Source organism: Pezoporus occidentalis, unplaced genomic scaffold (genome assembly GCF_034315485.1).
Source record: "Pezoporus occidentalis ecotype Australia unplaced genomic scaffold, CSIRO_AGI_Poc_V1 ctg161, whole genome shotgun sequence".
NCBI classification, from domain to species: Eukaryota; Metazoa; Chordata; class Aves; order Psittaciformes; family Psittacidae; genus Pezoporus; species Pezoporus occidentalis.
The window spans coordinates 235742-260460 of record NW_026913437.1 but is presented as its reverse complement, the minus strand read 5'-3'; the positions used below and the strand labels follow the sequence as shown (position 1 = coordinate 260460).

General features: G+C 44.0%; 1 long non-coding RNA gene across 2 annotated transcripts; it reads right to left on the bottom strand.

The window, feature by feature from the left end:
- Window positions 1-987: 987 nt before the first annotated feature.
- Window positions 988-23400, bottom strand: LOC134160603 (uncharacterized). 2 transcript variants are annotated; one of them, XR_009963629.1, is made up of 5 exons: window positions 22185-23400; window positions 20808-21146; window positions 19280-19342; window positions 9802-10094; window positions 988-1499 (listed from the first exon to the last, which is right to left on the bottom strand). It is a non-coding gene; the product is annotated as an uncharacterized LOC134160603 (long non-coding RNA). The 2 variants fall into 2 exon arrangements; XR_009963628.1 differs by lacking the exon at window positions 19280-19342 and having other exon boundaries at window positions 22185-23395.
- Window positions 23401-24719: the final 1319 nt, after the last annotated feature.

Genomic DNA, 24719 nt, shown 5'->3' with positions numbered 1-24719 from the left:
GCGTGCGGAGGCTTTGAGCACCGCGGCGGCGTTCGGGAAGGGGGAACGGGCAAGAAGCGCGGAGGGAAGGACCGGGACCATAAACGCGTTACCTTTGAGCCCGAGCGCAGCCCTGGAATAAAAAGGGTTTTACGAAAGTGGCGCGAAGACAATATCATGTGATCGCGGCCAGGGCGGCTCCTTCCCGCACCGACCAGCCAAAAACAGAGCGGGGAATAAAGGGGGGAAGAAAGTACATCCGCTCCCCACGCCATTAGCATAATTAATTGTGTCCTGCAGCTGCCGCCGCCGCTCCCCGGCCAATGGCAGCCACCGCCGGCCGGCCCCCGGCTTCCTCCCGCCCGGGGAGGATGGCGATGGCCGAAGACCTCGGGGCTGGGGCGGGGGGACACGGACGGAGCCGCCCGCAGGACGGCGGGGTTCGGGGTGTGGGGGGAGCGCTCATGGGGGTGCTGCGGGGGCTCCCCCCCCGTGGGGCCGCAGCAGCCATGCGGCCCGTGCGTGGCCGCGGTCACTCGGGACCCCCAAGCTCGGCGCTTGGGGGCGGCTCGCGCTCAGTTTTGGGGTGAAAAGTCCCCAAATGGTGTGTGAGCGCTGCTGGCTTGGCCTGTGCGGCGGCAGGCCTTGCCCACGGGGCCAGCGGAGCCCGCACTCCGTGGCCTTCCAACGCCTGAGCACCCCGAGGGCTTTGGATACCCCTTGTGATCACCCCCACGGGTCTTAAGACACCCCCCGAGGGGTTGCAGCACGGAGCGGGCTGCACTGGGGACCCCCGGTCCCGACACTCCGGGCGGCCCTTGCAGGAATGCCAAAAATGTGCTAATTGTGCCCCGGGAGCAGGCGCCTTCCGCAGGGATTAGCAGGCATCATCGTTAAAACTAATACCAGCGATCACCAAAGCGATCGATAACGAAGTTTTGCCGCACTTTCCTCCAGTTCACTCTCTTCAGTTCGTGGAAAAAAAAACCACCACTGTGAGGTGCCTCGTTTAACCCTAATCATCGGTATCTGGAGTTAGAACAAAAAGGTCCCCATGGAAACCGGGCAGTAATCTATCAGTATTGCGTTCGTTACACAACGAGAAAAGGGCTTTTGTCCCGCCTGTATTTACTACTGTTTAATTTCTTCTTTCACACTCCCCAGCCAAGTTCTGTCAGGTTTGAAGGGCGAGTTGTGCCGAGCTCCCCGACTTTCCTCCCCGCGCGTTGTGTGTGTGTGAGGCCTAAAACAAAGCGCTCCCGGAGCAGGACGGGAGGGCTCTCCGCGGGCAGACCCATGTCCGAGCCTGGCTTAGGATTTGTTCCAGAAGCTCCAATTTGTTTCTTCATTATCAGTGGGAATGCGCGGCCGGGTTGTGCTCCGCAAACTTCATGTTGTAACGCCTGGCGTAGATACGGGATTTACTGACTCCTGGTTGGGAGCTGCGCAGAGGGTTTCTGTAATGGAGGATGCAGGGACAGTCAGAATTGGGGTTTTCTCCTGGTGCCTTTCTGAGGTGCCTGAAAGAGAGGAAAACGCTCAACGTGAATCCAGCAATTTAGTGCGAATGCTAAAAGAGAGCAAAATGGTCAAGGTTTAAATGAATAACTTAGCATGGGTGTGTAAGTTCGTTATCAATCCCCCTGCAGAAACGGTATAGGGAATTGACACAGGAATGAGAAATACAAAAGCATCTTGGTAACTCATACACGCACAACAGGATAGAAAACATCCCGAAGTAAAAGATAACTTCATGGCTAACTGTGAAACAAAACTTGTTAGAACTTGTAGCAAATGAGCACTAAATGTGACACAAGTTCTAGAAAACTGTCTTCTTTGTATGAGAGAAGAATCCTTTTGTATTACGTTGTTATTATTTAACATAAAAAGTTCTATACTGAGTGTTACTCAAATCTTACAGGCGAATAAAGTGAGCGGAGGAGCTTTTCCTCAACACATGCTGCAAACGGATCCCCTCTTCTCTGTCAGTGCAGAAATAAATGAGTCTTTCAACAAAGAGAGCTGAAGATGGTGAAATAAGTCCACATGAAGCGTGGCACAGATAAGATTAAATGGTATTTTTACATCCTCCTGCTGACCTTTGACTTGTATTTTTGTGCATCTCGGGAGTTCGGGGGGGGGGGGGGTGTCTGCAAATACATCAGCTGCTCAGAAAAGGAGTGCTCGAAGGAAGAAGCACCGGGGCCTTTCTTCATCCCTGCCAGGGCACTGCAGAGCTCAGGCGTTCCTCCCGCGGGAGCTCTGCGTGTGGGGATGGCCTGGTCGCACACACGTGATTTATGGGTTGTAAGGTGGTGCTTGTAAAGCACGGTACTCGCTGTGGGGAGGTTTGGTTGCAGGTTAGGAGCATCGGTAGTTAGACTAAAGGGAGGTGTGATCCCCACACAGAGATACACCCCAGAAAGTGTGCTTTCCTGAGGATCACTTTCCGAATTTGTTGTGAAATTAAAAAGCTCTTTTCTTGTGCCAGAAACGCAGAAATTGGGTATTTTTTATCTGTACTGGGATTATGTGCATGCGAATACGGCAAGGAGGTATTTCTGTTTCCTTCATTGCACGTTTCAGTGCTGCAGATAATTCTGTTCTGTCTCTTCTTGGTTACTGATTCATTCATAAGCCAACAGCTATGTCCAAGGATTGCCCTGGACTGTCTCTTCCACTCCTGTTTCCCTCAGGAATCAGACCTATTGTCTGACCTTTTCCACCACAGTGAATTGTGCTGGACTATCCGGATGCATAAAAGGAATTAAAATCAGGAACAAGTATGAGGGGTTTACCTTTGTGACACAGAGAATTACTCCTTCAGATCAAACTATCCCAAGCTGCGCATCGGTTGCTTCATGGGGAGGTTTCTGTCAGATCTGACTTGTTTCTCAAAACTCTGGGAAGAGTTGGAAGTCTTAAGGAGGTCTTCTGCTAAGCGTGCAGAACAGCAGCATGAAATCAGCGTCCAAAGCCCTGTTTTACAGCCAGGTCTGGAGCCTTTCACACCCCATGTTTTGTACTTCTGGAAGTAAACGTTCGGAGAGATCAGGTCACCTTAAAAAGAAACACAAAATGCAAAGGAATATTTAAGAGGAAATGCTGTCATCGTTAGCTGCAGTTGTTCTGGTCCTGCAGAGGCTGATCACTTCTCCTGTGAATGCTCACAGTCACTGCTTGGGTAGATCTTTGGGGCTCCTTAAAGGTGTGTCTCCTTTTGCCTCCTGCACGCTTTGGGGTTTCCATCTAACTGTGGGTTATCTGTCATCTGCTGCTGAGCTGCCTTTGTTTTAAAGCATTCAGCTGAAGAACATGTACAGGGGAAATGATTTCCTCTTATGACAGAATAAAAAGAAATATTCTTAAGATTACAATGTGATTTTTCCCTTAATGTCAATGAAAGATTTAAGTTTTCTGAATAATTGCTATGTATTCATAATTCCCTATGAAAAATGACAGATAATAGAGGGTTTGTTACAAAAGACTTCACATTTTTGACACTGTGTTAGTAAAACATTTGAAACTGCCTTTCACCTTGTAATTTCTATTTAATTTACTCATGAAACTATTGAATATAGAAATACATGATATGAATAAGCTGTTACCTTTCATTTTGTTCTGCAAAACATGCCTATAAACACACCAAATCCTCTCTGAAATAAGACCAATTCACATCGAAAATGAGCAACGAATGTATGCTAAGGGCATGGACTTCATGGCTAATTTTAATAGTTTTATCACAGTATCGATTGCTGTGATAAATAATGTAACGTGCTGTATCCCTGATGTGCTGTATATCTATAACTATACACTAATAGCACTAGTATAACTATAATACCTCATAACTAATAACACTAATATCTCAAACCTGTCTTTTAAAGACAATTTATTATAAACATTTTTATTAAAACAAAATGCCAAGAACAGAAGCTCTTTCTCATAGTTCGTTCAGTTTGGAGCTGTGTAAATGTGCTAACCTTGGCTTTTAGCTTCCCAATCCTTTTCATTTCTTTTGGATTTATGTTGTTTTCTAGTGTACTGAAATGAAATTTCTCTGCAGCTCCTTTATGCAGTTTCTAGAGGGTTTGATCTTGCAAGTTGCTTCTACATCCATTCACATCATGGGAAGTTAAATGAACTCATCCGTTCACAGTCCTGATTCCTTTTATTGCTTTCCATTTTGGGGTGAGTTAAATCCTGAACTTTGGATGTAAGCTGTCTAATTGAAAAGGCAGCTACTTGCCTCCTATATGACCATGTTGTGTTCACAGGATAGGGCCCTATATGATGCTGAACTCCTGTAGTGGAGACATTTCCCATATAAACATGTATTTTCCCTTTCAGATTCTCTATAGACAAGCTGTCTTGTTAGACACGTCTTCATGCACACTACAAATCCCTCTGCCATTTCACTGCGACCATAGATTGTACCTGTCCCAAATTCCTTCCTTAAAGTCTCCCTGCTTTGCTATTTGCCTTTCTCATCAGGTTTTTGTTGTGTTACAACTTCTCTGCTTCAGTCCAAACGTCCACATTCTTCCCACAGACAGGTTTCCCGTTTTGCCAAATATTACTGGCATTTTGATAAGTGTTCTTACCTGTATATATTACATGGCATTTCAACAAATGCATGCACACTAATTACGAAGGACACTTTTCAGTGTTGTAACAGAAAGCAACTTCCCCTTTTGTCACATTGCTGACCAGATTTCCTTTCCCCCCAGCTGGCAATCACAGTATGTTGTGAACTGCCTCAATTTTGTGTAAACCTTCATTTTTGGATAAGCTGCATATCCAAATATGTGCTTAAGCCCTTAAAGCTGTGTGAGTAGCTTAAATGAGGGTGTATAGGTTTGCAAACTGAAAGCTCTGTCTTGCGGAGCAGCAGTATTTCCCTCGAAACACACTGCAAAGGCAACCTACAGACGTTTTAGGTACATCCTGGGTAATGCGGAGATGAGGGATCCTGCTGATTTGCCAGCCCAGTCCGTATGTGCAAGGGCAGGGAAGCCTTCGATCCCCGTCCTGCACAGAGCTCTGTATGGACACTTCTCCTTTGAGTCAGTGGAACAAACAGGACTTGAGTAAATGTCTTCGCTGCGTAAATTTAAGAATATGCTCAAGTCATTTCTAGATAAGACATCTCCCTCCAAAATACACTTCCCTTACAGCACGTGACATCTGAGAAATGAGTCAATCACTTGCTGTTTGGCCACAGGTGACATGGAAAATTCATCATTTGTTGAGCTCTGTTACTGCAGGATGCATTACAGTATTGCCCACATTGTTCTCTGCAGCCTATAGGTATTATCAGTGTTCTATGTAAGGACCTGATGAGAAGACCCGGAGCCCCAGAGCTCGTCCTCATGTTTCCATTGCAACACATGGTCTGTACGTTCCTCTTTGTCCAAATGTTCCTTCTCAGGTAAAGGAACACTTTTACCTTTCCCCTGTTGACCAATGTTTCCCCTGTTACCAGTTTGTCATACACTCTGCGGGACACTTTGGGCATTGTTTCTGACTGGTGGCCTCTAAAAGGAGGTAGAGGAATGGATAGTTGTGCCTACAACATCATGCACAGCCAAAAATCCAGCTGGTCACCAACGCTGAATTCCTACAGTTGGATGTGGTAGGAAACACCAGGATTCTTCTCTGTTTGCAGGCAGGAGCTCCCAGGTTTGCCTGTTAAATGTACAAAACGTTATGGGGCAGGCTCCATAACCCCACCTGCAACTGGCAGGATGCTCGTCCTTCATCAGGTCACAGCAGCACCCAGAGAATCCCCGAGGCCCTCTTCTCTGCAGCATCAGGTTGTGCTTCAAGAGCGCCGATGATCAGTGTGGCTTCAAGAGCATCAGCTGCACAGAAGCAGATGTCCTAGACAGGAACCAATGTATGCAGCCATTACATTCAAAATCTTGGCTGTTAGGCTGAGCTCCTCGGAGCAGGGCAACGTGAAGTGGTTTTTACATCCATTTGGGGGAGGCATTTCATTATGCAGCTTGTCAAAGTTGCCCTTTGGTGCTTTCCCTCCCAAACAGTTGTGCAGGAGCTGGGCAGCACTAGAAGGTCCAGCTCAGAGCAGCTTTCCCTCTCACAGGAGCATTTCAGGAACTCGGGGAAGAGCTGGGTTTACAGGGCAGTTAAAACACATGGACACCTCAGGCAGACAACACCAGGATGTCTGCTCCAGCCCGCAGAGCAGCTCAGGATTAGAAGGGCATAAAACCAGCTTAAACCTGCTCTATGTACCCAGAGCTATGGCTGGAGGCATAACACAGAATCTCACCCTCATCCCGAAGCAATGCTTTTTTTTTTTCCCAGTGCATGTGTTGGGCATGCTCCAGGTCCCTACTGAGGAGATAAAATACATTAACAGTAGTTTAACACACTTCTGCATACTTTAAAGAACGATGCTGTTATGCCGTGCTCAGAATGTTCTGCTGGAGAAGAATAACGTGACAGGAGGTAAACACACCTCAGCACGAGGGAGAACGTGTAATTTATCTCAGCGCAGTGGGGAAAGCGTGCTTGCTTTGAGTAATAAAGTCCACAGACCCAGTCCAGCCTGGAAGTAAGGCTGAGGATGGATGCGCACGGGAGCTCACAGAAGAGATGCAGAGATGGGGGTTTCGGGGCAAAAATACTTTCTTTTCTAGGAGGGAAACTCGTGCATCCGAGCGCGGTAACTCAATGTCTAACCGAGGTAAGGGGGTGGAATTTCCCCTCCAGAGCCCGTCCCAGCTGCGAAAACCTCCACAAAGCGGCTTTTCCTCGCTGCCAGCAGCAGCCAGTGTGGCTCTGCCCCCAAGCTGCAAGCAGGTTGAAGTACAGCGCTAAGGAAGAAAAGACAAGTATCCCCAAACCCCGAAAAATACCCGCTCGCCTTAATAACAGGAGAAGAGCTCAGGGCATTGGCGGTGAGGCCAGAGGCTGAAAAGACCCCCCCAGCCTGGGGTCCAGGTGCCGGGAAGTGGCTGCAACTGTGGGCTGCTGGTAGCAAGGATGTGCAGCAGCGTCTCTGCTGTGGCGACAGCAGTCCGGGGTCCGATGGCAATCCAGAACCTGACTGATGGCAGTCCAGGACTGAGGGCAGTCCAGAACCTGATGGCATTCCAGAGCCTGATGGAAGTCCAGAATCCAGTCGTATTCCAGAGCCTAATGGCAGTCCAGGATCCGATGCCTGTCTGGGATCCCGCACAGCAGCAAAAGCTCCTCTGCCCAGCTGAGAAGACTGGCTTGAAGCCACAGTGATCTGGCAGCAGATGCAGTGCCCACTGCTGCCTCCCCTTTGCCTTCGAGCAGGAGGGGCTGAGACCCGTCCCTGCCCCATTGGATCTGCAAAATATCATCCCTTTTGTCTTTGTCTTTTCCTAGAACTTAGCAGTTATCAGTTCTGGGAAGACACCTCCTTCCCCCCATATGCATATTTACTCCTACTGTATAAATTAACCTATAAAGTCTGTTTTAAAAGCAACGCTTCTGCGGTGTAAGTTCATCAACCCAAACAGAACATGGAATTGATGTGCACAAAAAGCATTTTTTCATGTAAATCAACTATCTCAAGACACCAAGTTAATGTTTAAGAAAGAGGTTACTGTGCAGGTCATTACACTTCATTATTTTCTGGTTAAACATGAGCCATATGCAACCAGCTGAGGCACATTCGCAGTTTACATGGCAGCATTGTCAGCTTTGCAAAAACGAGGGAAAACATTCCGCTTATTGTGACTCAGCTCTGGAAACTCGTCATGTTGTACCTTTTGTAACATTTCCCACCAGTTTTCCCAAGGATAAAAGTGAAAATCAAAGCCAACGGGTAGGAATTCTTGGAGGCAGGAACCCTGAAGAATTCATACTAAACTGAGTGGATAAATCAGTCCCCTAGTTCCCAAGCCCTCCTATTCCATCTGCCTTTTTGTTAACTCTCAGAGAAAAACCACCCATTATTTTCTTTAGATTTTCATGGAAATACATAAGCCAGTTCTGCAAACACCTAAACACTTTATTTAGGTGAGTAAAGTTACTCATCCACATAGGTATTTGCAGGATGAGCCTTTAAAAAGTACACGTCAACTAAAGATACTGATATGTATAAACTCCCCTGATCAATCTGTGCTTGCCAGTACAGACTAGCACAAACGTGGCATTTCAGCACATCAAATGGCGAAAGATTTGTTAACTTCTGCCTCCTACAGGACTGAGACCGAAAAAGGGGAGTTTAATACCACAGGTAGGGCTCAATCAAAACCCAGGCGTTCTTCAAACGACTTCACCCTCATCACTACACTTTTTGCTCACAAAACACCACACTGAATCTACCACAATTACATTTTCTCCCATGCAGTGGGAGATGCAAAAATCAGAAGAAACTGAAGAGAATCAAGTCCAAGAAAAGGAGCTGAAAAATTAAGTGTTAACACAGAATTATAAAGCAAAATGCAAAATGTAGAGCAAAAGAAATTTACTGTTCTTTTTCTTTTGAAGTTTCCAAACAGATTCATTGAAAAACTTGGGATTAAAACAAAAAAGTGCTCAAAATTGAACGGCTGACAGCCACAAAGCACCCAGCCCGCTGGGGTCTCCTCCAGACCACCGTGTGCTCTCATCTAAGCTGAAACACCAAAAAAGCATGGCAGCAATAATTCTTAACACCCAAATCATATCTGTCAGCAAGAGGATGGTTGTAGGAGTTCCTGAGCTCTGCCCACGAGTGAAACTCCGGCTGCAATGTGTTTTAAGCAAAGCCAAGTCCACGCCATTTCAGCTCAGAAATGCTTTTGCGGTACCTCGTGGCACGGCGCTGGGTCACGACCCAGGTCTTGAGAAGCCTGAGTTCGTAGATGTTGGTTTTCACTGGGGCTTTGTTTACCCTGGACTTAGACATTTTGTATTATTAAGAATCTGTGGCTTATGAGGACATTCTATTTATCTTACCAGTCTTTTTTGATGGAAATGCCTGAATTTTCTTGGAAACAGGGATTTTATTGTGGATTCTTGGTGCCCCTTGGAGAGGCTTATTTTTCTGGACAATAGTTTTCCTTAGTGTCACTACCCTTTTGATTTCCCAATGATCACAGGCTCTCAAGGTCGTGCAAAGTGCATCCTTTTGTTAGAAGGGACCCAGAATTTTGTATAAAAAGGCAGCAAGATCTCTGTTCAGTGACTTAAAGTGTATTTTCTGCCATGTACCCCTGCACTAGATTTTGGCTGTTTTGCTTAAAAAGAAATGTGGAATTTGGAAGAGGTAAGGTTTAAAGGCAGATTACAATAGTATGCTCAGTAGGTATGTGCTTGCTAATTTATCACATATAAAAGTGAAATATAGATTCTGAAGCAGAATTTTCCACGTGAACCTCTGTAATTTAAACATGCAATGTATCAGCGAGATTGTACCTCACACATAATGCAATATAAAGCATTAAAACAATGTGCCTTTCTGGGTTGTTTATTTTGGTTTAGCTTTCCTTTCCTTTCCTTTCCTTTCTGAGCTATTCATTTTGTTAGATCCTATTCTCTCCCATTCCTTCTGAGGAGTGGCTGCATTAAAATACATTGATGGATGCTCTGGCTTGTGGCCTCACTGCATTTTGTGAGGGTGCTTTCCTTGTTTAGAAGGTAAATAGGTCCTCTCTGTACTCACCAGAAAGCACAAAACTCTCTGAAAACTGAAGATTCAGTGAGAATAAGATGAATTCTAGTATAAATTTCCCCCTCTGTGTTTGCAATCTTCTTTCACCCTCTGTAACATCAAGTTTTGATTAAATGTGGAAAAAAAATACATCAACCTTTAAGAGCGCTTCAATCCTTTCACTTTACCTTTCAGTACAAGATTACACAGAATTCCGTAGAAATTTCTTCTCTGCTTTGTAGGAAATATATTAAATCACTTCACAAACTGCTCGAAAACATGCTTAGGAATAAGCAGAGTTTATCTTCAGCATGTTGTAGCTGCATGAGGTGCCTCAGGGCTCGAGAGGTCGCTTGTAGCTTTGGGCTTTTGACGAAGTTGTGAGCACGCCTGTTAGGCTGCGGCTTTTGTTCTGCTGCTCCGGCCAGCTTTTGCATAATCCCTTTTAGCAGTGTGGTATCATCTATTCCCACTACAAAATCTACAACCAAAAAGAGCACATGCATTAGGAACTCCAAAATGGTCGCTTTGGGGACAGTTGAATTGTGATTATATATTTCTGCAGAGGTGACCAACAGTTGCAACATGAAATGTATCAGCACCGTTAGCATCAACCCCACAAATAAATTCTCACCATCAGTTTAATTGCTAAATTACACAATTTAAAATCATCTTCACCCAAATAAATACTTCTCCACTTTCCTGATAAAAATGTAGCTGTTAAAGCTGCACCTTTTTGAACTGCATATTTTTTTTCCCTCTAAAGATGCTTTTGCTTAATTTTCTTTAAAGTCTTTAACAAGAAATGAGAAAAATCAGTTGATTTCCCTTCTGCTTTTTCTGACCTGGCTCCATTAGCCCAGCACTTTAACTCTGCAGATCTCTCAGTAACATTTACACACACACAGAAGTGTGCTAAGTCTGTATTTTACCTGCGCCCAATTTTAGGAGCTGATTTTATTAGAGGAAAATGCAATGACAATGTTTTGCCCAAATGACCAGGCGATTCCCTGATACAAAGCTGATTAAAGTCAATGGAATTTTTTTCCCTTCACTGACTTCAAGTCAAATTAGAAAAAGTCTTTGGAAGAGACTTCAACAAGAACTTGCTTAAATTTTGTGTAACGATTTCTGACACAACAGATTATTTCAGAGACTGAAACACAAGGCTCACACTTCATTTTATGTCTCTTTAGCTTCTATTTGTGATTTCCCCATGTTTTGCAGTCTTCGGTGGCAAAAGGGCTCCGAGCCTCAACAGCAGCTTTGCTTAATTAAGAATTTAGGAGCAGAGCTCTTTTACTTTTTGTCTTTTTACTTGAAACGTTTTCAGGTCAAAATAGAGCTGATTCCCCAATTAAGCTCTTACACGCTGCTACGTTCTAGTAGCGATAAAGTTAGAAAGCAACAAATGCACTAAATCCTGACAAATCAGTTTCTTTTCCCATCTGCTCCTATTTGCTGGGATCACTTTTAAAATCTCCCTCTCCGATTCCCACAGAGCAGCTGAAGGATTTTCATCACCTCGGGGTTACATATTTCATTTGTAAAGAGATGATGAATTCTTAAAAGCTTCTATTTCACATAGGGGTGGTTTTTAGAGAATATGGAATTTTCTTAGAAACCAGGATTCCTTTTTAGTTTAGATCTTTTCTTGAGCTTCGGCTGATGCAAGCCATAGGCACAAACAGCTGCACAAAGGAAACTGGGATTTTATTGTGCATTCCTGGTGCCCCTTGAAGAGCTTATTTTTGTGGACAATAGTTTTCCTTCGTGTCACCACCCTTTTGATTTCCCAGTGGTCACAGGGTTCCAGGGTCGTGAAAAGTGCATCCTTTTGTTCCTCCTCGCCTAAAATTCAGTATAAAAAGGCAGTTAAAGGACCTGAGAGTTGGTTAAGGCATGGAGGGTGGGTTTTGTGGCAGAATTTAAGCTGCATGCTTTGTTTAATTACAGTTAAGATTGCAATTCCAGAGAGAAGATACCATTAAAGACACTTTTAAAATATCCAAAAATTAAATATATATTCATAAAGTCAAAGAATTAATCCCAGAATATCTCCTAAAATGATCGCCAAGCAACAAAATTCCAGCGTTATTTTAATATCTATAATTAGAATTGGTTTAATTAATTTCCTTTTTTTAAACGGGCTTTACGATGTAACTTTGCTGAGAAACACTAACAAATCATTATCTACTGTTCCAGCTAAATCATGGTTCTTCAGGACCCTCTGCTTTTTCCAAAAGACTCATGAAAACTGAATTTGTGGCAGGAAATTTAATAGCCAAAATTTTTCATGAAAGAAATACGCACAGTTCTTAACTCTGTGTGCTTCAGTGTGCAAACACTAAATGCATTGTGTTATTTGCAATAGTCTAGCCGTTGAACATCCCCACAGCATGTTCCCATCATAGTTTCAGGTTTTATGTATGTGTAAGATATAAGACAGCTCTTTAAGATGAGATGCAGCCTCAATTTCAAGGCTTGGGAATTTGTGGCTTGATGGTATCCTGCCCTGGATAAAGTCAGGACTGTAAAAGAAGAAAGCAGATGGTGCTCTCCCCTCTACATGCACATTTAAGGAGCCTAATGCAGTTTGCAAGGTCCCAGCAAGAGCAATAGCAGCTACTGGGTGGAGGAAAGTGGAAGTGCCGGAGCAGGGCTGCGAGGGGTGGGGAGGGGATCAAACACGAGGCTACATCCGGCTGGAAGAGCGGAATGTTGCTTACTGATACTGGAGCCTGGGACAAGACACCTGATTTATTTATTGATGTCCGGGAGCCTGCGGTGCTGTGTCAGACTCTTCCCTGCTTTAGAAGTAAGGCTGAACACAGTCTTTAAAGAGAGAAAGTCAGTTATTTACCAAGGTAAAGTAAACTGTTCCATGAAAAGTGTGCCATCTCTGAGCAACTGTTGCTCAGTTTAGTTTCCTAATGAAAAACAGGATATTATGTGTGAGAAACCTGGAACAGTCTAATTTGGAACAGCTTCATGGCACTTGTCAGTGGACTGCTGCATGTGCCCATCTTCCTTTTTTAGCCAAATTCCCACTAGGCAGGCAGAGAGTTCTCTTTTTCCTTCTTTTTAGGGAAAGACAAGAAAGACAAAATCTAGTCTTTTTGAAAAGACAAAATTTTTAGGAAAGGACAAGATAAAGACATTTTGCTTACAGAAAGAGCGGGATACACTTCCCACTATAAACACTGCAGTTTGTAAAGGAATGGGGTTTGTACTGAAATGTATGCCAAAGTCTTCGAAATCTTCTCTGAAAAACAAGATGAGAGAGTGCTTTAAAGATATTTTATGGATCCCTTACACTCCCTCTCCTTTCAAGGAATTCAGCCCTGCATTCTCAAGGTGGGATGCTGATTTTTCTAAGAGCAAAAGGAGGGCACCTGGAAAGAACAGACTCTGTGAAGTATTCCACGTCCAGAAGACATCTTCATTCTTGCTGTTCAGACATCTTGTTACCTCAGAAATGGAAGATATTTCTAATATACCAGAATTCAGTTAAACCTATTTATCTATCAGCTGCTGGAATGCTCACATATTGGCTATATCTAATGCCAGACTGGTGAGCCACCAATAGATTGGCATCAGAGTCACTGATATTTAATATTAGATCTATTTTCTCTGGTTCAGTGTAAGGATCACGCTCACACAGCAAGAAAATTTTCTGTGCAGTTGATGACTATGACATTTAGCGAGTGAGGATTTAACTTCTAATGAAGCAGCAGCGAGTGGTTGCTACCAAACATCTCATCTTGTTTGACCACAGGGTTTTCCTAAATTTGACTTGCCATGTCCATGTGTCCATCTCAGCCCTGAATCTTCAGTAGCCTGAAGGATTATTCCAAGTAGGATCCCATAAAACAAGCAGAAGCTAATATCAGAATAAAAAGACTAAGAGTGGTTAATTTCTGCTTCATTTGGCACTTCCATTTAATACAAGAAAAGAAGCTGAAAGAATTGAGAGGGAAAGCACATTCCAATGAACGCAGGTTTGGCTTTTGCTCAACACAGACCAATCACTCACTGCTTGATGAAAATTGGAGGGGCTCCATTCTATCACGGTGTTCATTAGATCCTTGGCTACATAAATGCTGAAACACAATAATGTGTCACACAGTTCCATGATATAGAATCACAGAATCACCGGTTGGTTTGGGCTGGAAAGGGACCTTAAAGCTTTTTTAGTCCTCATTAAGATAAATCAAGTAAGTACTGTACAGTGTAGCTCAGAGGTATAATACACATCATGTAAGAAAGCCCATTTTTAGGGCAAGCCCGAGAGGACAAGCTGCCAGTCCCAGAGACTGAGATTGTGACCAGAACTTTTGCAGTTACAGAGCTGGGGGCATCAGCACATGGCTGAAGAACTGCTGCTTCCATGTGGCCAGTAACAAAGGTCATTCTAACTCACACTGGTTGCTTTTAACTCGTATAATTTACCTCTGCAGTAGAAGAGGACAGAGCTGCACAGAGCACCTGGAGCTCTCCAGGAGTAGTGGCTTCACCTCTTTTTGTTAGTATTTAATGTTTAATTTATTACACTTGCTGCACTGGAACTCAGCATACTTTCCCTTTCTCCTTTCCTTTCCTTTCCTTTCCTTTCCTTTCCTTTCCTTTCCTTTCCTTTCCTTTCCTTTCCTTTCCTTTCCTTTCCCCTTTCCTTTCCTTTCCCCTTTCCCTTTCCTTTCCCCTTTCCCTTTCCCTTTCCTTTACTTTCCCCTTTCCTTTCCTTTCCCCTTTCCCTTTCCTTTCCCCTTTCCTTTTCCCTTTCCCTTTCCTTTCCTTTTCCTTTTTCCTCTCCTCTCCTTTTTTCTTTCATTTCTTACCCTTTTTTCTTTCATTTCATTTCCTTTTTCTCCTTTCCTTTCTCCTTTCCTTTCCTTTCCTTTCCTTTCCTTTCCTTTCCTTTCCTTTCCTTTCCTTTCCTTTCCTTTCCTTTCCTTTCCTTTCCTTTCCTTTCCTTCCCTTTCCCTTTCCCTTTCAGAACTTCAAACTGCCTTTGATTTACACCACTCCTCCTCTAATGTCAGTGAGAAGTATATATGGCAACCAGAGGAGAAGACACCCTCTCTGCAGCATTTGTATTTCAGTTCATTCATACTCACACCATACAGGAGCACCTCAACAAATCATAAAGCATCTCTGAACTCATTACTGCCCAATGGTTTGGTTTTGGTTAACTGAATTATTACTGCAGTTACTTAGTTATTACCTTTTCTCATCCACAAATACAAAGTCTTTGCCCAAAATCTTGTTCACATCTAGTTTATGCTACTTATAAAAGTTTAAATTAGATTATCCAGTTCTGGGAACAGACTAACATTTATCATCATCCTTGTCAATATATTTCACCTCATGCAGTTGTTCTTATGGGATTTTAATGTAAATCCAGATAAAATTTGTTACTTTCTAACAGTGGGTAAAGTGGGTTTCATCTCCTCAGTTCAGGGCACTGAAACAAATCTGAACAAATAACCCTGAGTAACTCAGATCATAATGCACTCTGAATTTTTCACTCTGGGAGGTTTTGATTCATGTCTTAATACAGTTTTAAGTGATGAGGATTTTGGGATACCCTTGAAGCTCTTACAGAAGTTTATTTCTCCAGCAAAACTTGTGGGATTCTGTATATTTGTATGCAGATAATGGACTATGACTGGAATTTCAGGAAACATAGAAACATAGAATGGTTTGGGTTTTCTAAAGCACACCAGGGGAAGGAATCCCTGTGAGATGCACAGGCAAGAAGGTGAGGTGTCCGGATCTGTTATGGAGCAACAAAATGTCTGAAGCCATTACAGAGTGTCAAGGAGAGGTGTCTGGAGCTGTTATGCAGGGATGAGGTATCCAGAGCTGCTATGGAGCAAGGAGGTGTCCAGAGCCATTACAGACTGACAAGGCTGGTGTCTGGAGCAGCCGTTACGGAGTGACAAGGTGAGGTGTTCAGAGCTGCTATGGAGGGACAAGGCAAAAATGCAATGTGTCCTCAGTCATTATGGAGCAACAAGGTGAGGTATCCAGAGCTGCTATGGAGTGACAAGGTGAGGTGTCCGGAGCTGCTAGGGACCTTCTCTGGCTAAGGCAGTGGCTTGCTGCAGGTTTCTGTGCACGGTCTCTGCAGGCACGTGAGCTGATGGGTGCTCCCACTGCCAAGCCACTCTCCTTGCGGGGACACCTCAGGACAGCCCTGGGTGCAGATCGCTTTGGGGCTAATTCACATAACCCCCCCAAGTTTATCCACGAAGGAGTCACGGGCTTCACTTGGATTTCCCTCCCTCTTGCACTCTGTGAAGAGCTGAGTGGTTTAGAATCGAGCAGGGCACTCTGAGCCTCAGCAATCCATATTTACATGAGGGCAAAGAAGGGTGGGAGGCATTTAAAAATCACTCGGTTCAAAGGTAGTGGCTGGTCTTTGCCTGTCTGTCAGATCTCAGAGGAGTGAGTGGATTTTCATGGAGGAATTTCATGGAAATTAAATCTCTACTGGAGTGATCCATTCAACTACTAAAGCTTCAGCCCAGTTTTGTGTCCTGGATGAATGCCCTGCTGAATAGCTTGGTAGGGATGCAAAAAGCCACCTTAAAGTAGGGAATTTTTTCTGCTAAATTGACTTCAAAGTAGTAATTAAACAATAGCTAGCTTAAAAAAAAATAAATCAAGTTATAAGAAGCTATAGGAGCAAACTACAGAGGCTGTATTTTGGGAGGGGACAGGGGGACGGGATGCTCAAACTGGCAAAGCAACTGGGAAGATGCAGACTGCAAGAACCAAAATGGGTGCAAGGAAGTAAAATGATTTGCACAGATTCAATCTACAGTTGAGTCTGGAGCTGGGTAAGGGGAGGCAGGAGCCAGGCTGCTGAATTGTGTGGGGTATTTTAAGCAGAAGGATCCCATTCAGAGGCTGAAGCAGCTTTCTTCGGCCTTTGTCCTGTCCTGTGCTTGAGGTTTGTCTTCTCCACAAGGCTCTGCACAGAGCTGAGGTCTGCAGAACTCACATTCAGCTCTTTTGTGGCCAAATGCTTCCTTGCTGTCAGTCTTCTCCCTCTGCCTCCCAAGCCCACAGTCACCACTGCACTCTCTCTGTTGATGACTTAGAAGCATGTTTGTCTTGAAGCTAATGAAACCAAAACGACACCAAAGGAAAGCTAACCTCCCCTGCAGTACAACTCTCTCACTAGCCTTCACTTGCACCTTCTCTCACCATGTCTGTTCTGCAACGAGAAACCTGGAAGTTTACAACCTAATTTCATTTCAAACCTCTTCAGAGAGGGTGGTTTGCAGCTTCCCTGGGCTGTTTAAGTGCTTTTGTGGCATTAGTCCCACCTAATTTGCTGTGTAGAGGATGTCACCAAATTAGCCTATGAAAGAATCATAGAATCAGAATCCACTAGGTTAGAAAAGACCTTTAAGATCATCAGAAGATCATCTTAAAAGAGAGAGAAACATAAATTTGGCACTATCACAGCTGCTGGATTTTTACAGTGTTTAAGGTAAGGCTTTACTATTTGAAAGTGAAATGTCCAACACAGCACCTAATTGGATTAACACATTTTCTTCCTACTCCCAAGGCATTTATGAGAATTCCTGCTCAGGTTCAGTCCCTGGAAGCACTGCAGCGTACACTGCCAGAGAAGCTGATCCATGGGTTGTTAAAAGTACTGTCCGTCTCTGACTTGTGTCGAGTGAACCCATGTTAAATAGTACTCAGGATAATGACTTTATAGTCTTATTAAAGCTAACTGCAGTCCTTAGGCTAGACTATAAGCTTAAATATTCCCAGTGTCCCAAATGTTGTACTGTTAGTGTGGTACTTACTGCTAGAAGAAAGCTCATAAAACACCATTTGCAATTGTTCCATTGCTTTTCAAATATACTTCACAGTTTATTTGCACTGAGAATTGCTTTTCATTTCTTAAACTTGAATTTAATAGGTTGCTGATAACCACAGTGTAGTGTTATGAGAGGATGAGCTAAAAACCAGCAAGAACTGTTGGATGCCAACTGTAAAATGCCGGTGGGTTTTAGCCCACACACAGATCCTCTTACTGTCAGAAGCCTTTGCTACACCTCTGTCAGAGGGCTGGTTCCCTGTCAGGCAGCAGTTCATGTGATAACTAAATTTTGTCCTCTACGAGAGTATGAAGGCAATACATGTTACTGTTCAACAACTCCTCATAAGTACTGAAAATGGGAACAAGATTCAAATGCTTCAGTGCTGCTGGGCAGGTATTCAATGGCAAACCACAAAGACTGTGCAGCAGTGCTAACGTAATTCCTGGAAAGTCCACAATTTCATAGATGTTGCAATCAAACACAAAGGCAGAGCATGTGTTTTGCTGCAGCTTTTCTGCCTCACTACTCCACACCAAACAGACAACACTGCTGGAGTATAAATAACCAAAAGCTTCAAAGGGTGATTTCTATCAGCTCAGCTTGAAGGCAGCAGCGTGTAGGACAGGAGCTGGCCACAAGTCACTCATGGCCAGTGGCTATGTAAGGGACAGGGTGTGCTGATCACTGATTTCTCTGAATAATGGAGAATCTCCATGCTTCTTCCCGTGGAGAGCTCAGGGCTCTGGGGAAGCTCCCTTGTGTGCCAGATGGGTTTCCAGCATCAAACTGTTCTGGATTGTAAAACTGCATAGGGCTGCATGGCCAGTGAAGGGGAGTCCTCTCTGTGACCACATTTGTCACTCCCTGGCTCCAGCAGTAGTGCTGGCCTGAAACCAGTCAGATCAGGCTGCTGAAAACTAAAACCTTCCCATCACCATCACCCTCCCAGTTAATGAAGGTACAGATGATCACACAACTCCTCCTCTGGGAAGCAGAAGGATCTAAATTCTCTGTGCGAAAGGACATAAATTACACATACGCGAGAGCCAAGTCCCAGATCATGCCCACAGAACATCCACCTCTTTTGAGAGAGCTTGACCAAAACTGTGGCCTGTTCTCTGAATACTTTAATGCTGAATGTCATTCTAACACTCACGTTTTACATAAATTCTGTGGGTTTACTTGCCTAGTGCAGGTGTTCCCAGAGGTCAGGCTTCAAAGCCATTGCCAGGGCTCACAAGTGAGCATTTTCAGTTACATTTGACAGTGATTTCTGACATATGAAAAGGTGAACAGTGTTTGTTCATCCAGAAAGTTTAAGAATCATAGAAAGGTTTGGGTTGGAAAGGACATTAAGACCACCTAGTCCCAATCCCCCTGCCATGGGTAGGGGAACTGCTGGTCTAAGATACCTTTGTTGTCTGACTGTAAAGCATATATTCTGGATAGTTCTAGCACTTCAAAACCCATGAGGGTGTATTAAATCCACAGCAGTGAAATCCTTTTTGAGATGGAAAGCTCAGGTGTACAACCTGAGACTTGTTTGTTTATTTTTAAGGAAGTGCTGATGGTTTTAATAACATACTGAATTCAGATGAGGTGACCTCTTCCATAAGCCACAGACGGCTTAAAACAGTAGCTCCAAGAACCATTCAGTGCCTTCAACTGGTTTAATTCAGAAACTTAAAGATGGTTATTGTAATGACAATACCATCAGCTATTTCTGTGTTCGTATGTTGTTAGCAGAAAAAAAGTCATGTTAAAATACTAGAACCCAAATGGTTCTAATGTCCTTCACTGATCTTTAAATGTATCTTACCTCTAGCCTCAACAGTTTGCATGTTCCAGTTACTGACTGTAACCACAAACATCTGTTGTGTATCTAAAACAAGAGTGAAGTCTAAATTGAATACATCATAAATCAGAACAAAGAGGATTTGTATTAATCCTTTTCACATTTGTCTGAAATTGTGCCATTACTTTTAGAAATAAAATCATACAAAATCCAACACTCTTGATGTTAGCAGTGAAGTCCACCTGGATAAACCAGGGCAGCATTCATGCTTAACACAGTGCTCTCCATTTCATAGAGAAAAATCTGAATGAGGAGTTATTATTTCATGCCTCATACATGGTGTAAAACTCTTACTTCTTGTTGGCATTTTATAGAATCATAGACTCATAGAATGGTTTGGGATGGAAAGGACCTTAAAGCTCATTCAGTTCCAACCCCCTGCCATGGGCAGAGATACCTTCCACTGGAGCAGGTTGCTCCAAGCCCCGTCCAACCTGGCCTTGAACACTGCCAGGCATGGGGCAGCCACAACTTCTTTGAGCAGCCTGTTCATACCTACTTGTATAACATTGTGGCTAGAGGCCTCAGAACACATCAGAGTGCTATTACACTAGCTGCTGTGTAAGCCTGTAGAAAGAAACAGCTCTTGCTCATAAGCAGTGAGCTGAAGTAGCATCCTTCTTGAAGTGACTTGGAGCATGAGATCCTAGTAACGGATACAACACGTATCATGTGAAACCTCAACATACATAATCATTTTCTAGTTGCCACAGAAAGACAAACCTGGACTTAGGTCAGCGCAAAGCACTTGTTCATGTATTAACAAAGCATTCACTGTTTTGTCTGCAAATAACAGGAGAGGGATATGAACACAGCACATATAAAATCCATACACTGAGGTGATGGAACACTAAACTGGTGTCCTCATGGACATAGCCCCCTGCAGCACCCCACAGAGCCAACGCACTCCTGTGCTAGAGCTTCTATTTCAATTCAGTTGCTATGAATGAAGGAATGAACCTCTGTATTTTGTAAGCCTGGAAGATGAAAGAGCTAATTCAGGCATGTGAATGCTGTACCTTACATGTATCTTTATGCTAAAACAATATGCGGTAAAATAATTGAGGTTTCAGTTACCACTGGCAACATTTGTTCTTCTGAAGCAGATTTATGGGGGCTTGTTTTGTTCCACTTTAGGTTTAAAGCCTGGATATTTCATACCTGTTTTAAGAATGAAAGAATATAAGATTAACAGCCTTGTACAAACCCAAGCAAATGCAATCAAGTATCCAATACATATTAGCTGAGAATTATTCCAGACCTTAAAATTGAGCTTCTGTTGTACAATAAAAGCAGAGAAGAGACTTGTTTGCCTGTGGTGTTCTAGAGAAGAGCTCAAAGCTTGTTGGACGCAAGATCCCCAGGCACAAGCATTTGATGTCCGTATTTGACTACCAACAAGGACAACATTACACATTATCATTTGAATGCCCATTAAGCAAATTAGAAGAAGGTTTTTTTTTTCTCCTGTTAAGCTAAAACTGGGGGTAACCTGCAGTATAGCTGAGCAGTTCAGGATTCTCCTTCCCTGGGACACTTTCCACTCAGCATCAGTCTTCCTGTTTTATCTCGGTTTCTCTCCTCAATCCTTGCAATCAGCTTTTTGGGGATATTCTTAAAGCAAAGCTGGCACCACTTGTCTTGAAATCTTAACCGGTAAACACATTGCCTTTGTTCACAGGGTTGAAAGCACTGTCCAAATCGAACACGAGGGTAGTTTGAGCAAGTAGCCAGGGTTGAGCTGTCTGTGCTTGGAAGCTGCCAGCACTGAAGTGATGGTGTGGGGCTCAACCTTGGTTTATTTCAGTTACATCTTGTACCTAAAACCAGACTGCAGAAAGAGTAAGATTTGACTGACTGCACTTGTTTAGATTGTACTTAAACCATGTAGCAGAAACAACAGCTAGATGTTTTTTAGAGGATTCAACTTATTTCTAACATGGCTTTACTAAAATAGCTCCCCCCTGTATATTCTAACACACTTTATACATAAATGTTTGGGGTTTGTTTTAATCAAGCACTGCTTTGTGGGAAATAAATGAGGTTTTATTACCCACCATTGTAACAAAATACCCCTAAACTTAGCTGCACACACTGAAGTCACTGTAAAATGTACTCCACTACAGCTGGGCTATAGAAAATCAACAGAACTGATCATGTCTTTGCTGAAACATGAATGGTTTCTATAGAAGTCTGAGGTCTATAAAGCAACTGGGTTAATGCTGTATCTGTGAACAAACGACAAGCTCTAGTTTGTAATTTTAGTCTTTTTAGAGTCTTGATTATGACATTTCTTCTTCTCTTGAACTGGAAGAAAGCAAATAATTGAGTTTGTGGGTGATGAGCTGCCAACCATAGGGCACTGAGAAGTTGTGTACATGGTGGTTAATGCCTGCTGGGCTCCCAGCCAAGATGGTCAAAATACTCTAGCATAAAGTTAGGATCTCCTTGTGTTGCCATTTGCCCACTGCTATCAACTGGCTGCCCATAACCTGGCATTAGGAATTAAAAAGAAAGCTATGATGCTCCTGAATGTGACCGTGATTCACAGGATCTCCGGCTGTAAAACACCACAAGGATAAAACATGAAGTCAGCTGAATATGGTGTTCCTAAAACTCATTATTTTGCCTTGCTGAGCCTTTCAGTGAAACTAAGTAGGTAAGAATTCAGTATTCATGTGAGGTATAGCATCCCCAGGGTGCTCTTAAATGCTGTGGGGTAAGAGAATAAAGCAACTGGCTATGTTAAGTTCCTTTGGAAAGAAGAGAAAATACACTTGCGTTTGGAAAATCAGACATAACGGAGGAATAAACATCTCCATCTGGTAATGCATACAAAACATTGTCTGAGCCTCCATCCTGTACACACACCTTTGGCTCACAGCCTCTCATGGAATCAGTAGGGTCCACCACAGGAAGCTTGTTCTGCCCAGTCCTGCAGGTGCCAGGGTACACACTGCACAGCTTCTATTTCAAATGAAACCACAATCACAATGACCTTTAGTGATGTATTTTCAAACCGTCCCCTCTAAAGCTCCTTCTGCAAAGGACGACAAAAACCTTGCCAGGGGAAACAAAACCAATTGTCACGGGAAGGAAACAAAATCACTGGGAAAGTTTTTTCATTCAAAAACCAAAGCAACTGTCTTTGTGGCTTCCTCCCCCCAACAGCTGATACTCACTAAACATTCACGGCAAAGGAAAAACCAAGGAACACCAAAGAGAAATGTTTTCCTCAACACACAAGGTGTTTTCTGGAACTAAACGAAGAGACAATTCTTTGCTCATAAAGTGCAACATAAAAGGAATAAAATAACGAGATGGCAGAATAATTTCTGTAGGGATAGAACTGCAAATGAACTATAGATTATGATGTAAAATGGCAGCACCTTGAATACTTAAATGTATATCAGTATTTGAGTTTCTCACTATAGTATAATGCAGATTCAGTCAACACACTCAATAGGAAGACAACTTCCTGAAGAAAAAGTGTTATTTTTGTTATTTGCTTTGTTTCAGAAAAATAAGCCATGTCCTGGAATGTGATCCTTGCTTCCCATTTCTCTATTTCATTATTATGGCAATTATAGCTCATGGCTGTTTCCCAAACCAAAATGATGTTTTAAAAGGTTTTAGCCATGGGGAAAGTGCTTTATCAGTTTGATTTATTCTTGCACCAGTATGATACTGAGCTGCAACTTGTCTTCTACCACTGAGCACAACATCAGTGCTTTAAAATCATCACTATTCCACGGATACAACAGATCCTATCAGAGAAAACAGTTTTGCTGATACAACCTGCTACAATACAGTTTTTCTCAACACAGAACAGTTACTCCCGTCATAAATTGTGCTCCCCTGTGCTGTTGAAGCACACTGTGTGCGCTCTGTGTATCTGTTAAGCTGCAGTAAACAGTTAGAGCTCAGCCCACTTCATTATTGTTGCCATTTTTCTCACCTTGTACCTGTTCAAGGTGACAACCCACTTTCTGTAAGCACTTTGAATTACTTTGCTGTGGTGGCAAAAATAACCTGGGAGTTCCTCTGACTGTGAATGGAAAGCTGTACCCACAAAACCTGCAATCCATCTTTCCCAAGGAAGGAGCAAGATCCTTGTGGACATGAACTGCAGAAATCAGTATCAAAGTGATACCTCTGTATCTCTGCCATAAGGTATTAGTAAAAGGTAGGAACAAAGCGTAAGATCTCAGTCAACGTGGACACCACCAGCACAGCGACAATCTGCCATGCAATAACTGTGCTTTTCAGCTGAGGCTTCGCCAGTACAGGGCATTCAGCAGGGATTTGTACTGATCACTGCTGGCTCCAACAGTTTCTTGCCCTTAGCACCTCTTCACCTTAGTTTCTTGCCATGCTTGCCTCTCTTAACCCCTGTTGTCTTGCCCAGTTCATTTCTCTTCAGCAACTGCCATTCCCCCACCCCTTCTCACACAAAAGTACCTGGGAAGCTGCTCGGCTGGGGCCGTCTTCTGTGGCTTATTCCCCTTTCCCTCCTCTCCGGTCTGTAACCTCTCTGGCTGAGACCTTGCTCTGCTGCCTCAGCACAACCGGTGATTATTTTGGTTGCCTTTGAGTCCTGCCTTTACAGCTGTGACCCGGAAGCTGCGGTAAAGCCCTGACTTCTACTCAGTGTGAGCCCAAGAACAGGGTGGGCTCCCATTTGGGCAGCCAAGGGAACCATGACCGCTCTAGCTTTAGCAACATCATAGAATGATTTGGGTCAGAAGGAGCCTTAAAGCTCCTCCAGCTCCAACCCCTGCCACGGGCAGGGACCCCTTCCACTAGAGCAGCTTGCTCCAAGCCCCTGTGTCCAACCTGCCCTTGAACACTGCCAGGGATGGGGCAGCCACAGCTTCTCTGGGCACCCTGTGCCAGCGCCTCAGCACCCTCACAGGGAAGAGTTTCTGCCTAAAAGCTCATCTCAGTCTCCACTCTGGCAGGTTAAAGCCAATCCCCTTGCCCAAAACCCCTCTCCAGCTTTCGTCCCGTAAGATTTCTTTCTCCTGAGACAGCTTTACACTACTCCACCCCGCACTGTAAAGCACAGCCAGCCCTAGCCCCCTCCCCTCGGCCACATCCCCACAGTAACGCAGGGCGCTGCGCTACACCACGCTTTGGGGCTTGGGCCAGCTTCACCAATGTGCCGCCACACCGCTCCTCGCTATCACCAGCCCTACACCACCAAGTCAGAGGCGAGCAATCCCCCGTGGTACCACACCGGGTGCTGGACGTGCGCTTTGAGCCCCACTTATATACCAACCCCAGAGCCGCGCCCGGAGCTCTGAGGGGCCGCCCCCCCCTCACCGCGGTGCTGCCCTGAAGCCCTCCACGCATGCGCACATCCCCCGCCGCACGCCTGCGCGGTTCCCCCGCCAACGGCTGC